Source organism: Oncorhynchus tshawytscha, linkage group LG03 (assembly GCF_018296145.1).
Source record: "Oncorhynchus tshawytscha isolate Ot180627B linkage group LG03, Otsh_v2.0, whole genome shotgun sequence".
Taxonomy (NCBI): Eukaryota; Metazoa; Chordata; class Actinopteri; order Salmoniformes; family Salmonidae; genus Oncorhynchus; species Oncorhynchus tshawytscha.
Genome location: NC_056431.1, coordinates 23994393 through 24012098, shown reverse-complemented (window position 1 = coordinate 24012098; position 17706 = coordinate 23994393). Strand labels below are relative to the sequence as shown.

General features: G+C 44.2%; 1 protein-coding gene across 7 annotated transcripts in view; it reads right to left on the bottom strand.

The window, feature by feature from the left end:
• The window catches only part of LOC112246613 (MAP7 domain-containing protein 1-like), a 64155-nt gene that overhangs the window by 43020 nt on the left and 3429 nt on the right, over window positions 1–17706 (bottom strand). Inside the window, exon 1 of one of the 7 annotated variants that reach the window (XM_024415057.2) lies at window positions 7997–8310. The exons of the other annotated variants lie outside the window; for them this stretch is intronic. The gene's annotated coding sequence lies outside the window, so the exon portion shown is untranslated. Of the gene's footprint in view, window positions 1–7996; window positions 8311–17706 lie in introns of those variants that run through there. 7 annotated transcript variants of the gene reach the window in all.

Genomic DNA, 17706 nt, shown 5'->3' with positions numbered 1-17706 from the left:
CGCCAACCGGTCGATCGACAAGGCATTCCTATTTGATAGCCAAATATTTCTGTAAAAAAACAAACAATAAAGCCTTGTGTTCCTATTTTGTTTTATCCATCTTGGGCGGTTAGCGGTAGGTGCACCCGATTCAGCTGCCCTGTGTGCTGGGTAGGCGAACTGTTGCCATTTTTAACCATTTCATGTGTCTGAAGGTGCAAACTCTGCCGTCCTTGCGGGCCCGGGGAGCAAATCAAGTGCACTATGGGCCTAACGCTGGCCAATCGGATGGCTCAGATTACCGTGTTTGCAGTAACGCAGCAGGCATAACAGAAAGCTACAGCAAACTTGATACTGTGATATTTCAAAACGTTTAAAACCATGACTAGAGAGAGACTGTCAACGAATACAGCAAAGAGTGAGTTCATGTTTAAGTTCTTACTCAGCACTGTCAACACTTTGTATTCAACACTTTTATCAGCCATAAAATGCTCATTCTTCCTATTTCCACTCAGAGCTACAACAAGCACTGCAGCAGTAATGAATGAGTAGGAACGTGTATCTATAGGCTTGCGTTGTTGTTATTATTAGTGGGTCTTTTTTTATTTTTTTTATTTGAAATATAATTTTTAAAAATGTCCCGAACAACAATGAATTGGAAGGGCAATTCAAGCTAATATGCGGTGATAATGTATTGGGCCTATAGCTTACTGCACAAACCTCATTGCTACAGTACTGTTTTTAATGGGTTAATGTTGCATTGGCTTACGTTTTTAAAGTCATGTTGTAAAAAAAACTGAGCTATAGATCTCGGCTTGCATTTTGACTCACAAAGTGATCTTGCCCCAGAAAAGGTTGTTGACCACTGTTCCTGTTAACACTATCAAAGTTTCCCTTTACCTTGGCAATTGTGATTGAATCAACGCAATACTAGCTATTTTCAGTGCAACATACTGAAACAAAACAAACTATGCAATATATTTTGTTGTAGGCAGAACGCATCGGAGTTGGATTCTATTGCATTGACACGGACTACTCAGCCCGTACTCTACACAGACCGGTGCGGCATAAACAATCAGAGCTGCAGTAGGCCTATATGCAAATAGACCATTGCCATATATGGATCTGTGCCATTTACTTAGAACTGGACTGTGTTTACAGCATGAGCGGTCGTGAGTAGATGAGCTTGTTTTGAGATCAAAGCAAAAGCTGCATGTAGCAACGTATGCACATTGAGCTTTTTATTGTCTTAAAGGGGCAGTGTAGTATTTTGAGACAGGCTTGAATAAGCTAAGTAGCCAATAGGAAGAGGGTAGCATGAGTTGTCTGAATGTCACGACTTCCGCCGAACTCGGCCCTTCTCCTTGTTCGGGTGGTGTTCGGCGGTCGACGTCACCGGCTTTCTAGTCACTACTGATCCATTTTTCTGTTTAGTTTTGTTTTGTCTGATTACACACACACCTGTTTTACATTCCCTCATTACATTCCCTATTTAACCATCTGACATACATTTCTGTTCTGTCCGTGATTTTTCATGTTGTTAGTGGTTGTGTTTGTGTTAGAGTTGTGTTGTATGTTCCTATTTGGAATTTTGCTTTATTCTTTGAGTAAACTCAGTTGGATTACTCTATACCTGTGTCCTGCGCCGGACTCCGCTTTCACTCTGCACCCAATCCCTGACAGAATCACAGACCATTCAAATGGAGTCAGCAGGTACAGCCAGCCCTTCTCTCCCAGTAGAGGAGCGCGTTCAGCAGCACGCGACCATGTTAAACCGGCTAGGGACAGCCATGGATCGCGTGTTGCAAACTATGGACAGATGGGAGAGAGGAAGCTTTCCTGTCAACGCTACTACACCTCCACCCATGCCTCAACCTACACCGATGTCCACCTCTCCGTCGTCAAGTCCCAGTGGGATTCAGCTCTCGCTCCCAAGAACGTATGACGGATCAGTTGCCGGGTGCCAGGGGTTCCTACTCCAGCTGGAGCTCTACCTGGCAGCTGTTTAGCCGGCTCCTTCCGGACGCGAGAAAGTGGGCGCTCTCATCTCCTGCCTGACTGGAAAAGCCCTGGAGTGGGCCAACGCCATCTGGGGAAGGGAAGGTTCGACTCTGGATGAATACGAGGACTTCTCCCGCCGCTTCCGGGTAGTTTTTGATCAACCACCTGAAGGGAGAGCGGTGGGAGAGAGATTGTTTCATCTAAGACAAGGGATGAGGAGCGCTCAAGAGTTCGCACTGGACTTCCGAACTCTGGCAGCTGGTGTGGGATGGAGTGAGCGGGCCCTGATCGACCACTATAGGTGTAGTTTACGTGAGGACGTTCGTAGGAAGCTAGCCTGCAGGGACACTACTCTCAACCTGGACCAGCTGGTGAACTTGTCTATCCGGCTGGATAACCTGTTGGCCTCCCGTGGACGTCTGGATCGGGGTCCGCCCGTTCCATTACCCAGCACATTGGATCCCACATCTATGGAGTTAGGAGGGGCTGCTATGAGGGGGACCGGAGGGGGGACCATTCCCTGCACCAACTGTGGCCGCAGAGGGCACACTGCTGGTCGGTGCTGGGGTGGTTCTCCAGGAAGTCGAGGTAGCAGGCGGAGCACTGGTGGGTCATCCCAGGTGAGTAAGCACACAACTCACCCAGAGCCCTCTGTTGCACACATGTGGTTACCTACAGAATTTCCTGAGTTCTCCCCACATTCCCAGCATAAGGCACTAGTAGATTCAGGCGCAGCTGGGAACTTTATTGACCGCTCCTTGGCACATAGATTAGGGATTCCTATTGTTCCTGTTGATGTTCCCTTCCCTGTACATGCCTTAGATAGTCGTCCTTCGGGGTTGGGGCTAATTGGGGAGGTCACAGCGCCCATTGCTATGAGAACACAGGGGGGTCACGAAGAGAGAATTAGTCTCTTCCTGATCGATTCTCCTGCGTTTCCTGTTGTATTGGGTCTTCCTTGGTTGGCCTTTCATGATCCTATTATTTTGTGGCAACAGAGGGCTCTCAAGGAATGGTCCTGTCAGTGTTCAGGGAGGTGTGTTGGTGTTTCCTTAGGTGCCACTACGGTGGAGAGTCCAAACCAGGTTTCCACCATGCACATTCCCCCCGAATATGCCGATTTGGCACACGCGTTCTGTCTCAGCGCTCGGGTACGCCACTAAAGCTCCGCCCCTGTGTATTCTTTTCGAAGAAGCTCAGCCCGGTGGAGCGAAACTATGATGTGGGGGACCAGGAGTTGTTAGCTGTTGTCATGGCTCTGAAAGCGTGGAGACATTGGCTTGAGGGGCTAGACACCCTTTTCTCATTTGGACTGACCACCGCAATCTGGATTACATTCGAGCAGCGAGGAGACTGAACCCTCGTCAAGCAAGGTGGGCCATGTTTTTTACCCGTTTCGTTTTCACCCTTTCCTACAAACCAGGTTCCCAGAACGTGAAGGCAGATGCACTGTCCCGGCTGTATGATACAGAGGAGCGGTCCACAGATCCCACTCCCATAATTCCAGCTTCTCGCCTGGTGACACCGGTGGTATGGGAGGTGGACGCGGACATCGAGCGGGCGTCGCGTGCAGAGCCCACTCCCCCTGAGTGTCCAGCTGGGCGTCTCTGTACGTTCCGTTTGATGTCCGCGATCGTTTGATCTGTTGGGCTCACACGTCACCCTCCTCTGGTCATCCTGGCATCGGTCGGACGGTGCGCTGCCTTGCTGGGAAGTATTGGTGGCCCACTTTAGCTAAGGACGTGAGGGTGTATGTTTCCTCCTGTTCGGTATGCGCACAGTGCAAGGCACCTAGACACCTGCCCAGAGGGAAATTACAACCCCTTCCCGTTCCACAATGACCATGGTCACACCTATCAGTGGATTTCGTGACGGATCTTCCCCCATCGCGGGGTAACACCACGATTCTGGTCGTTGTGGATCAGTTTTCTAAGTCCTGCCGCCTTCTTCCTTTGTCCGGGCTCCCTACAGCTCTACAAGTTGTGGAGGCCCTTTTCACCCACGTATCCCGGCACTACGGGGTGCCTGAGTATATAGTTTCTGATCGGGGTCCCCAATTCACGTCTAGAGTATGGAAGGCATTTATGGAACGCCTGTGAGAATACTAGAGATTGCGTCATCTGTGGATCTGTTGGGGCAACCTGCGAATTGGAGTAGGTCCATGGTGTCTGGGATGATGGTGTTGATGTGAGCCATGACCAGCCTTTCAAAACATTTCATGGCTGTGAGTGCTACAGGGCGATGGTCATTTAGACAGGTTACCATGGTGTTCATGGATACAGGCACTATGGTGGTCTGCTTGAAACATGTAGGTTTTACAGACTGGGTCAGGGAGAGGTTGAAAATATCAGTGAAAACAATTGCCAGCTGGTCAGCGCATGCTCTAAGTACGTGTCCTGGTAATCCGTCTGGCCCCGCTGCCTTGTGAATGTTAACCTGTTTAAAGGTCTACCTCACATTGGCTACAGAGAGTGAGATCACACAGTCATCCGGAACAGCTGGTGCACTCATGCATGGTTCAGTGTTGCTTGCCTCGAAGTGAGCATAGAAGGAATTTAGCTCATCTGGTAGGCTCGCTTCACTGGGCAGCTCACGGCTAGGTTTCCCTTTGTAATCCATGATAGTTTGCAAGCTTGCCACATCCGACGAGCATTACACCTGGCGTAGTAGGATTAGATCTTAGTCCTCTATTGACATTTTGACTGTTCGATGGCACGTCGGAGGTCGTGGCAGGATTTCTTATAAGTGCCCGGATTAGTGTCCCGCTCCTTGAAAGTGGCAGCTGTAGCATTTAGCTCAGTGCGGATGTCACCTGTAATACATGGCTTCTGATTGGCTGATTGGGATTTGTACGTACGGTCACTGTTGGGATGACGTCGTCGATGCACTTATTAATGAAGCCGGTGACTGACGTGATAAACTCCTCAATGTTCCTGGAACCTTTTCCAGTCTGTGCTAGCGAAACAGTCCTGTAGCTTAGCATCTGGTTTATCGGACCACTTCCGTATTGAGCGAGTCACAAGTACTTCCTGTTTGAGTTTTTGCTTGTAAGAAGGAATCAGATAGAGTTATGATCAGATTTGCCAAATGGAGGAGGGAAAGGGAGAGATTTGTATGAGTTTCTATGTGTGGAGTAAAGGTGATCTAGAGTTTTTTCACCTCTAGTTGCACAGGTGACATGCTGGTAAAAATAAGGTAAAACAGATTTCAGTTAACCTGCAATACAATCACTGGCCACTAGGGGCGTCCACTCTGGTATCAGAATACAGAGGTTTGGTCTGTTTAAAGAGGCTGAGGACATCAGGGCTTTGCTGCACTGCATCTTTTCCAGGTCCAGAGGTAAATTGTACATTCACTGCTCTGCCTCTTCTAAGTGGCTTTCCATATCATGGTCTGGCTGGGAAAATGGCTGCATATAGTAGCTGCTGATGCCACTGAGATGCCAATTCCATCAATGTGAGTGAGTCATACCAAATACTTGTCTCAAATCAAAGCACTTTACATAAAAATGACTGATGTGATATATTTGATAAAAAAATGACAGAAAAGCCCCCAAGGTCTGACAATCAAAAAATACAAAAAACATTTACGCATGCGTGCTTCCATTTTCAAAGCCCCAAATACATATGAAAGCTGTAAATGCCATCAAACAATAAACAGGTCATGATTGTGTCCTTGACAAGTTGATCCCTGTAGAATGTAAGGTATTTCATATCTCAACACTGTTCACTCGGGCCTTAAGTAACTGCCTAAATAAGCTGTGCCAATCTGGGTGCCTGAGGCCCTGGCAGTTCGGACTGTGTGTGTGTGTGTGGGGGGGGGTAGGTTGAGGCATGGGTTGTGTGTGTTCCACACCCTGTCTTGGCTACCTGTTCTTCAAACTCCGGCTCATGTGATTGTGAGATTGTGAGGCGGCGTCATCATGCAGTCATTGAGGAACAAGGAGCAATGATGTTGTCTCATCCACAACGCAAACATATGACTCAAACTCCAAAGTATGACAAAAATTACTCCCAAAAACATTACTCAATTACAGCTGAGAGGAGATTGTGTCTTTGGAAGCAAACCATCACATAAGGCAATGGGAATGTGAAACTAAGAAATGCCCTAGCCTGGTCCCAGATCAGTTTGTGCCGTCTTTAGTGCCTTGTCACACCAAACAATGACCATAGGATTTATCAAGAAAACATATATCGGACCCGCTATCCACAGCAAAGAACATGGGTTTTACCCATGTAGATCCTGGTCCCAGGACATCAACCAATTAGATCAGATACAAACACAGCCGGTCACTCATCTGCACCCAAACATCAAATCCCGAGTTCATCATGGGCACCGGCATGGCCCAGGACATGATGGAAATATAGGACAGGGGGGGAATTAAATATTCATAGATCCAAGCATTGCTCTCTCAAGCACATCTCTCTTCCCGTCTCCTGCCAAACCAGGCAAAATAGGACCGAGCACAGCAAGACAACCACTGGTAATAAATCAGGGCTAGTGATATGTGGACTTGGAACTGACTCGCAAAATAGAAGCCCAAGCATAAAAATAGACTTCAAACTGAACTTGCCAGAAAAAGAGCACTGAGTAAACAGGGTGGGAACTCTCTCTTGGTTCTCTTGCAAAAATGGAAATGAGGCAAACAACAGGATAGGAAACCGCATCGTGTCCCGAACCGTGAAATCAGAGAGTGAAAAGGGAAAAGGGCTGCACCGAAAAAAGGGTAAAAAGGAACTCGGGAGGCCGCAAGAGAATAGGTCTGCATCTCATTTGAATGGGACAAGGAACTAATGAATCACCTCACCGTCACCCCCCTCACTCCTCTCTCGGCCCCCACACTCTCACCCCGGATGGGGTGATGTAAGGGGCTATGAAGGGGCCCCAGACAAATTGGAAGAGCAGTGTAAACAACAACAACAAATTCTGTGCCAGAAGGCTCTCACTGTGTGTGTGTGTAATAAAAGTTCCAACTATCGGGCTTGCCAGCCTGCGAAATGAGTGTATTTGTACTTTGTTTTCAAGTTCCTAGAGTTCAAGCAACGATGGGTGCGAGAGAGAAATAGATAACAGATAAATCGCTAACTCAGGTGTACACAGTTTCATTCTGCATTAGCAAAATCAACACAACATTGCAGGTTACTTTTTAATAACTCCACAAAATAGAATTGCTTGCTTGTGCCTGGCATTTTGCTAACTGCTTTCCTCCCAAGCTCTGTCATCCTTTTCAAAGACATCGTGGTGATGAAATGCCCAGCAGACGCACACACACACACACACAAACAAACACACACACACACACACACCAGTATTTGATTGGTTGAGATACCCAGCAGTAATAGGGAGTGATAGGACCTTCACACTCAAGTCACCCTCAACTGGATAACTGGTCCATGCAGCTTGGCTGCCATCCATTCATAACTGAGCAGTCTATCTAGCAGTCAGCCATGGCAACCTGCTCCACCTCCCCCTTGGAGGTTGGGAGCAGCAGCCCAGATTAATCCTCCACTGGTCTATGAGAGGTGGCCTCATGGCACCAAATACACCCCTGTCACAACGCGTTTACACAGAGGCGGGACGGGGCATTTAGCTAGGAGGAGTAACTGTTGAGTAGCTGTAAATGGTGCGGACTTAAGTTTTGATATGTACAAGCCCTCTACAAACTCAACTGACTGTGCCAAAGTCCCCTTAATTGAACAGTCAATATTTAATAGAGCGTTTGAAGACAGACCTCAAGATGTACCTGACTAGCAGGGATATCGTTGACAACGCTGTTCTAGGAAGTGAGTAGTGACTGGCTGGCTGGGTAACATACAAAATGGACGTATCAAAAACAATACGAAAAATACATGAAAAAGGGAAAGAAAATGAAAAAACGGTAACAAAGAGTAATGCAATAGTGAAATTAACGCAGCATCACATTCCAAGCCCAACACAGCCCTATCAGAGACTTAAACTGGTAGATAGAGGGGGTTTACATCAGATAATCAGATACAGTCTAAACAGCCATGCTTACAATAGAGACTTCAATCGCATGACCTTGTTGTTGGCCAGATGGCCATTACAAAACCCGGCTGTGCCTGGATGGCTGGTTCGTCACGACAAAACCGCATTGAACATCTCTGCTTTCTGCTATTCCTCTTCTCTCTGTACATCCCCAACGAGTGACACAGCCAAAATTCCTATCCTCTCCCAGAGGGTCAGCAGTGGTTTTGAGCCAGCAGACGGCGAGACGAACAAAAGAGCTGGTTCAAACTGTTTCTCTGTGGAAAAGCGGACGACAACGCTAAATTCCACACGCTTGCACATGCTGTGGCGAGATCGGACACGGATGAAAACCAGGCGCCATATTGGTGTCATTTCGTGTTATTGTGACTTTGTTGACAGATGCTGGAGATGTCTGGGACTATGGGTGTTCCCGCGTGAGGGTGTTTCGTTCAAACATAAGTCCTTCTCAGGGCCATTACTTCAGGCAAACGACATCAGGTTCCAGCAGTAATCATGTGAACAGTCTCAACACCAAACATACAATAAAGGAGAGTCCAAAAGTCCTTGTTCGTTACTGTATGGTGTTAGGGTTTTTAAGGTCCCGCCCAACTGTTCAGAGATTCTCTGCATAATGGCAAGAGCTCTAATTATAGCTTCCACAAGAACACAACAGACCATAAGAGTAATGTGTAATCTCTCAAGGTCTAGACTCTTAGAAAAAAAAGTTCCAAAAGGGTTATTTGGATGTCCCCATAGGAGAACCCTTTTTGGTTCCAGGTAGAAACAATTTTATGTTCCATGAAGAACCCTCTGTAGAAAGGGTTTTACATGGAACTCAAAGGGGTTCTACCTGGAGCCAAACGGATTCTACTTGGAACCAAAAAGGGTTCTTCAAAATGTCCTGCAAAAAATATGAGGTTTAGTGCCAAAAGGAGCCCTTGTTCAATATTCTCCAATGGGAGAAATGTTTTTCCTGTAGTCCCGCCCATTAAGTGCTGTCAATACATATCACCCAACATACCAGTTACAGCCCATCAGAGCTGCTAACAGGGGAAAGGGTCTGTCTGTCCGCCTATCGGCTCTTTCACAACAGATGAGATCATTACACTGCCTGACACACCAGAGCGTTCTTTGCGCTCAACTCAGCTGTGAGTTAAAAAACACCATGGACTCAGTTATGGCTATCATAAACGTTACGCAATCAACATCTAGCCCGCAACATCGCTTGTTGCGTAAGTCTGCTGAGCATCATGATCTACTTTTACGTAATGACGTTCGGTGGCTAAGCAAGGGTAATAACGCTGTCAAGAGAGCAGCCCGTGTGAGCTCAGGGAGGAGAGAGTTGCTTTTGCTTGCTCTGGCGAAAACGCTTGATTTGAGCCCCCCCCCAAACAAATGCTCCATTTCCCTACACTGCGCAACTACATTCAGTCATCATCAGTACAGATCAGTCCTGTGATGTCTGAGTTTTTAGATAAACTGAAAGCTAACTTTGCAACGAGATTTGACAAGTTTAAGTCCCCACAGAGGTTGTGCTGTTTGTTATAGGGACCCGTTCTGTACTGATACGGGGTGAGAGAGACTTCTCCGCAAAAGCTAGTTAACTGAGACGTGCCATGCATAACAGGTTTCTATATGTAAAAAAAACAAAAAAAACAACTAGACAAAGAAAAGCACAAAATAATAAAGAAATAGAAAATAGAACAGAATATGATGCTGGTCAAGTGAGATATGCCATTCATAAAATGCTTCCTGTGTGTAAACAAAAACAAAAGATGAAGTTATGTCTGTAAAAAGGACAGGAAAGTAGAAATGATTTAATGTGATGCAGGTCAACTGTGTTATAAGTACAAATGTGTTCCATTATTTAAACAATTTGATGCACTGAATAAGGCTAATCTTAAAGCACTTCAAATGAACTTTTAGCAACATTTAACTTGAATAAAAGTGCTTTATAAGATTATAATTGTGCTAGTGAATCATTTTTCTATACCGGTCTTAGGAAGAGTAATCTCATGTAGAAAATGTCTGGCCCCCTTGTAAAAAAAACTTTTTCAAATCTGGCCCCTGTAAGAACATGTTTGAATAGCCCTGGTGTACAGCCTCCATCATCCACAACATGGGAGGCTAGTGAAACTTGTGACTATTTTAGGACAGTTGGCAACTATCTTCCATGGAGCCAAGATTCGGGACTATGAACCTGCGGATCAATAATACAACAGGACACTTGGTGGACAGTCAGAGGTTGAGTTCAAAGTGCTTTATAAACCAATAAACGACTACCACAACATTTGGTTCAAGATATTTCTGACAAGATGGCCACCACCACCAACTGATCTTTCTGATCGGTGCAGGGGGGAGAACACATTGAGGTGGCCTATAAGAACAGTACCAATTCCTTTAGCTGAACTGGGCCTGGGTCTAATATTAGCTGATGGGTCTGGTGACTGGGACTTTAAGAAGACCAAGAGAGCACAGAGCAGCCTGTCTGGGCTATTTTGAGAGGAGAGGAAATGGCAGGATAGGAAGCAGCTATGGAGTTCAGAGCTAGTTTCTTACCATAGCCCTTCGCATTCAGCAACGACCTAGTCAGGGAAGTGGGGTACAGCTGTTTGGTGATATAATTAGGCCACGGCACCACGCCATGCGCTCAGAGTTATTCTGAAGTTACTTAGGAGTGACAGAGATAGAGAAAGAGAGAGAGAATGAGGGGGTGGGAAGAGAGAATTAAAAAGAGTAAGGTTTGTAAATAGCCGATGTGTGCGTTTCATGGCCCCTCGTGTTTTGAGAGTGAGGGGTCAGGCGGTCAGCTATTAGACAGCATGTGGCTCTGGTATTCGGTCACTTCCTCTCTGTGTTCTTTTGGTTTGAAATTCCTATGTAGCACACTGTCGAGACCTTACAACAGTGTTTGTCCAATGTTTTGGATGACACATTCATGAATGCATGAGCTCTTCAGACAATCTACATTTACAAACCTGGATGTATACAGCAATTACCATTACTTTATAGGGAACCACTCCACCATAAATTAGCTGTTTGTATTAGATTGTATGTTACATTTAACTCAGCCACTCAATTTACTTCAAAGCACTTCGTTGTCATCTGCTATTAGCCTTTAATCACTATATCTGAAGCTTTGGAGTTAAAGTTCCAATGATAGGTCTAGAACCATCTGAAACATCAATGGTCTCTCATTTCAGAAGGCTACTATTATGTGGGGAAGACCAAAGGGATTGAAGAGGCTACCCTAACTGCCAGGCCCTGTTAAAAGCGTGACTAATAACATATTTAATGGGGCTGTGAATGCGCATGAATACACATACAACTTAAGTGCTTAAGAGACCAAATTAACTTCATAAGCATGGGTTGACAAAAAAAAACGATCACATAAATTTTAAAAGCAATGGTCTTGCCCCCGAATTAACATAAACAATGTTTGGTTCTAGTTCTGGCAGCAAAATTCAGAGCATAAAAGGTTGAAAGGTACAAAATAACTATTGTATAAAAATAACTAAAAAATAACTACTGTGTATGTAAAATGTGTATAAGATGTATAAATTGAAGGTAAAAGCCGAAGTGTTTATTAGTTTACTCCAATTGGGGGATCGGCGGTAGGGTTTGCGGGGAATAATAATAAAGGTATATTCTTTTAAAAAGTATGTATGTCTATATAGGTATGTGTATGTATATATGTGTATATGTATGCATGTGTGTATGGATATATATATATTTACCAAACAAATATATGGGGGATTGGAAATGATGCAGACAATTACATTGATGGAACCAATATCCTTTCCCAATATTAAGCTGATCCACCCATTTAAAAAACATTTAAAAAGCAATGGTCTTGCTCCCGAATTAACATAAACAATGATCGGTTCTAGTTCTGGCAGCAAAATTCAGAGCATAAAAGGTTGAAAGGTAACTATTTCCACCGTTTTCACTCTAAACATTTATGTTTTTGTTTACCTTTTGAGCGTGTCTGAGGCGGAATTCCACAAAAGTGCATCAATAAAACCTATTATCAGCTAAATATAACGACGCTTAGTCGTTACCTTAAGTGGGGTCAAAAGTTCCCAAAAATAAACAGAAACTGTGTCTGATTAATTCAGTCAAAAACACTTACATATCCACACACAGCCTGATAAAATATTGTGGAACCTTAAGAGTTTGCACAGTTTGAGTGCTGGTTTCCAGTGAGGTGGGCTAGAGGGCTACCTCCACTCCCCTGTGAGAAGTCAGTGTCTGAGGTAAGTGTGAATGGTGTGATTTACACCAGCTGGGTGCTGTAGAGGGGTCCATAGCTGACATGATGCTATCTCTATGTGTGCGGATTCAGAAGTTTAGCCCTGGTGAAGATATCTTTTCACTGAGCTCTCCTTCATCTCTTTACCTCTTCTCCCCCATCTCTTTACCTCTTCTCCCCCATTTCTTTACCTCTTCTCCCCCATTTCTTTACCTCTTCTCCCCCATCTCTTTACCTCTTCTCCCCATCTCTTTACCTCTTCTCCCCCATCTCTTTACCTCTTCTCCCCATCTCTTTACCTCTTCTCCCCCATCTCTTTATCTCTTCTCCCCCATCTCTTTGCCTCTTCTCCCCCATCTCTTTGCCTCTTCTTTACCTCTTCTCCTCCCTCATTGAAACGCTTCCTCTGAGGGAGAAACACCACGCTGAAAACATACACAAAAGCACACACACACACACACACACATGCCCGCTAGCACGCGCGAACACACAAACAGGGAGGCCCCTGCACTGGAAGAAAGAGAGAAATGCCACCCAAACATTGTTAGCATTGGGAGAACATTAGACTCTCTGGCGACACAGACGTGCCTATTGTTTAAAGACCTGACTCCAAACACTACGAATATGGCATGACTTCTGTCACTCCGTGGCCTCTCCCTCTCTTTTCTTCTTCTCTCTCCCGTCCTCATTCAAAACCCACCTTGTCTGTGCATCATGTGGGAGAGGACTACTTCCTAACCCTCTATCCTTCTAAATCATCCTCCCTCCTGCACCAACAACATACCAGCATTACTAGGGCCCAGAGGTTTCCCTGGTTAGGTTGAGTGGTCTGGAAAACTCCTGTTCCTATACTACAAACTTAGAAGGGTAACCCTTTCCATCAGCATGCGAGCAACGAGCCATACCTCTTAAATAGGATCGCAAAGTAAAGCCTTCTCCTTATTCTGCTGATTTTATTTCCAAATTCTATAGGGGATTTAGGATTTGCCTAATCCTTTTAACCATGCAAATACTTTTGAATTCTTCCCAAAAAGTAAACCCGATTAAGATGTTGGGAAACAGGGCATTTGATTGGCAACGTAATCTTGGGTAGAAGAACCATTCATATGGAATTAACTGGATTATACTGGATATAGAGTGTTCATCCTTCCGGACGGTCTTCCTTCTGCACTGTAACCGGTAATAAACAAATGAGATGATAAAACAGAGGAGTGAAATGATAAATGAGATTATATAACGAACAAGACATTCTATTGGCTCGCCATCTCTCTCATCCTCCCTCAAATCAAGAGATTGAAAATGGGCCCCCTTTCTGAAATCTCACCCTGTGAGCAAATTGAAATCTTCAGAGGATGAATTATTTCTGTGCTAGCCGGAAGCTCATCGACACACACAGCAGCAAAAACACGTCTTTACTCGACCAGCTTTGAAGTTGATGAAGCGAAGGGACACTGCAACAACTAGGCTATAGTAGGATGCAGTCCACATCAAGGGGGGACGACGACAAAGTACGGCACTTCAATCCGGCCCGCAGGACATAATAAAAAAATAATACTAACATTTTTTTTTATGCTTTAGGCCGCTGCGCCACTCGGGAGACCCCAGCAAATTCATTTTAACAAACAATTGGTCCCCTGAAAAATGCGTCCCTCCGATGAATTTCAAAATCCTGATGTGGCCCTCGAGCCAAAAAGTTTGCCCCCCCCCTGGTCTACATAGTCTCATCCACTCACTGACTCATTCACAACTATGCAGGAATAATGTATGGTAATATCCATATGTCCAGTTGAAATGAAGTATTTTCTGAGGAAAGTAATACGAAACAAGTTGATCCAACAATGACAGTGTTAGAAGCTCAAGATGATCCATAAGATGATCACATCCCCACAAATATTACCCCATATATCAAATCTGACACCTAAAATGTGGCTAGAAGACCAATCTTAGGCTACATCTCTATACGACAGCAATGTTTACATTTGTGATCACCCTTACACATATATATTTTTTTAAATCAGGTGAAAAAAAACATGTTTTTCAGAAATGTTTGAAGTTTCAAATTTACATTTTTGTGGATTTTATTTACCCAACATGTATATTTTTCACATTTTCACCACTTTCAGCTACATCTGGTCTCCGGTCCAGGGCTGACCAGAACCAACCCTGTTTAGCTTCAGAAGGAAACCAGCAGTGGGATGCAGGGTGCTATGTTGCTGAAAGGAATGTACCACAACTTGCAACTATAGAAAAAAGGCAGGAAAAGCAAAGGCCAGGGTAACATAACCAAAGATAAGTCAAATTGCAGGAAAGAGGGAGGCGTTTCATTTAGTTGCTCATACATTTAAAAAGAAAACTGAAATACAAAATGTTGCATCCATTTACAATGAATTTGCTCTCGCATTTAAAAAGTATTTCCTTGCTATACTATACAGTGTTTGTTTACATTTACTTTGTTTACAAACATTGGAGTTTTCTTACATGTGAAACTGAAAATTGGATTGCACGTGCAACACAGCATTCCTAACCTAGTCTACAATGTCTGCTGTGTGGATAATGGAATTCATTGCTCTTGACAATCAACAGTTCACGGTTGTGGGTGATGTTGGACTTCGCGACTGGTCGAGCACCAGTACACACTAACGTTACCAAGTGCGATATTTTTCAGATGTTGCCCTACCGGAGTAACACATAATAGCGTCCCTGCTGTTAGCTTCACGACATATTATGGAACGTTGTTTGGAGCTTTGCGTGTCAAAAAAGATGCACGTCAAATAACACTATTTGACAATAACCCTATTTGAAGCGTTAAATAAGCTTTTAATTTGAAACGCCAAATAACACAGTTCTATTATAGAATGTTGTGTGTTCTGCAAGCCAAGTGCCACCACTACTATCCGTAGCACTGTCAAAGCTGTACAAAAAAGACTGCAAACAAGCAAACACCGGCCACGAACGATGTGTTGACAATATCGCGTTGGTAATAAAGCATTTTTTGATCGACCGCAACTTCTGGGGTAGCTAGCTAGCTTTAGCTTGGTACCTAGCTAGCACCAATACAACCAGCCTGAAAACAATCACCAGTAGAAACTGCAGTCATTTTCACTACTCTTAGCAATGATTTTGGAATCCTTGTGAGTAAGTATTAGATAGGTAGCCACTTGTTGTTTGCCTATTGAAATTGAACTTCAGTTCATGAAAATAAATAGCTAGCCAGCTACTTAACCCTGTTGCCCAAAGCTAATGTTATAAGCAGCCAGCTAGCTTCATCTGGCTAGTGAGGCTCGACCTGACCGGGCTATGCGTTGTGAAGCTAGCCACAGTAAGTATTAGGCACAATAGTGGAATTTGCGGTTTGCCTTCAAAATAAAAGTACCTATTTCAAAGTGATGCAGAAGGTCACAATTGGTGGAATCATGCCATATTTAGACAAGATAATGTTAAACAAGGTTGGAATGTGAAGCAATGAAATGGGGTATCAGTCTACTCTGTGTTACCCACAGAACACAACTGTGAAGTGTTTATGCAAATATTGCGTTGTAGCTCTTATCGCGGGACTGTGACTGTGAAATCATCTCCCCAATTGGCCTATTGTGAGTATTGACATTCATATTGCACTGTACAGCTTTACACAAGGATTGGGGATCAATGAAGCGGGGTAACAGTCTCCTCAATACCCAATATATTTTTTCCCAACATCCTCCTCAGAGTTATCAGACTCCAAAACATCCACGCAGTATTGTTTTTCCTCTGGAATATTGTTCAATGCACATAGGTTGACAATAAATGTGGCTAAATTCACAGTTGTTTCAGAGTCCCGCAATAAGAGCTACGATGCTAATGTTCTCTGGGTGTCACTGAGTAGACTGATACCCCATGTCATTGATCCACAATCCATAGGTAAAGCTGTACGATGAAATAAGTATGCCCCCAATGCAATGACCCCAATGCAATGACCAGCACTGTCGGTGTGCAAGACAACTTTTCCAGCATCATAGCATACATATCGATGAATCGTTGTGACATATGAAATACGAGTGATAGTGTAATCAATGTGTAATAACTACGTAAAAAATGCATGAACGCGTTAAATTATTATGTGATGTGCAGTCATATTCAGGTCCTGATTGGTCAACAAGCTTATTTGACACTTTAACACTATTTGACGTGTATCTTTCTTGACAGGCAAAGACGCAAACGGCGTTCCATAGAAAGCCTGGCTGAGAATGAAATAACTGAACAATGAAACAGCACAGCAAGAAAATGGAAGAAATAGGTTTGATCATGTTTTACGGGTAATGCGGACATACGTAAATACCAACAAAATAACTTTTTGGTCCGTGTGGTGTGTGTGTGTGTGTGTGTGTAACCTTTATTTGACTAGGCATGTGAAAAATGTTAAATATTGGTTATCTGTATCGTTTTTCTTTGGCAAGGAAAATATTGGATATCGGTATCGGGCAAAAATGTCATATCGGTGCATCACTACTGGAAAGTGTGTCAACGTGAGACTCTTAGCCCACCAATCTCTAACTAATTCACAAATATACTCACTAATGCAGCTTTCTCTCCAGGAAACGGTACACTGGCTTTACAATTCACATATTCTCCTAATTACGTAAGAGCAGCTCCTGCAGCTGAAGCTGTGTCTGCGTAGCTAGCTGAGTGATCCTTATTCACTGCAGGCCTGATAGCCTGACAGGGGTGGTGGTACTTGGGCTCCCTGACGGGGTTACACAATAGAAAAAGTCCTGTTAGACGCTACGATTTGTTTCCCTGCCAGTCTGCTGAGACTCTTCATCCTCCAGGATGACGAGCGTGTTTGTACAAACTAGGGTTAGTAACAGTAGGCTACAACATGGAACTCAGTGAACAAGCTATAAAGCTTTAGGCAGAAGACACACTCGCTCAGCTAGGCTCAAATATCTCCATAACAATGCAAGTACAGTCACAGCAATATTTGCTATTGATTAATGAGGCAACTTACATGTATAGTGCCATTTGGAATAAACGCACAACAAACAGTATTCACCTTGAAGTTCACTGATCTGTTGGTTAGATCTTGACCATTACAGTGCATCCGCAAGTGCGTGACCCAATATTACACACGTTGTTAAGATTTAAAGTAGGCCTAAACTGTGATACTATGGCCGACCCTCAACTAGTTTATAGGAAGTTACCATTAGCTGTGCAGTTACACACTTGACATTTACAGTCAATATCAGAACAAGCCAGTACGAAACACATCGATATTCACATAATCTGCCTCCAGAGTTCACACGTCAAGATGGCTTCTCCTTACTTTGCTCCTCACAGGTACCTGACAAGTTATTCAGAAGGCCTGAATTCTATATGATATATCCTGTACTGTCTGTGACGTCTAAAGCCCTCTCTGATGGGTAGAGCATACTCCGTGTGTGTGTGTGTGTGTGTGTGTGTGTGTGTGTGTGTGTGTGTGTGTGTGTGTGTGTGTGTGTGTGTGTGTGTGT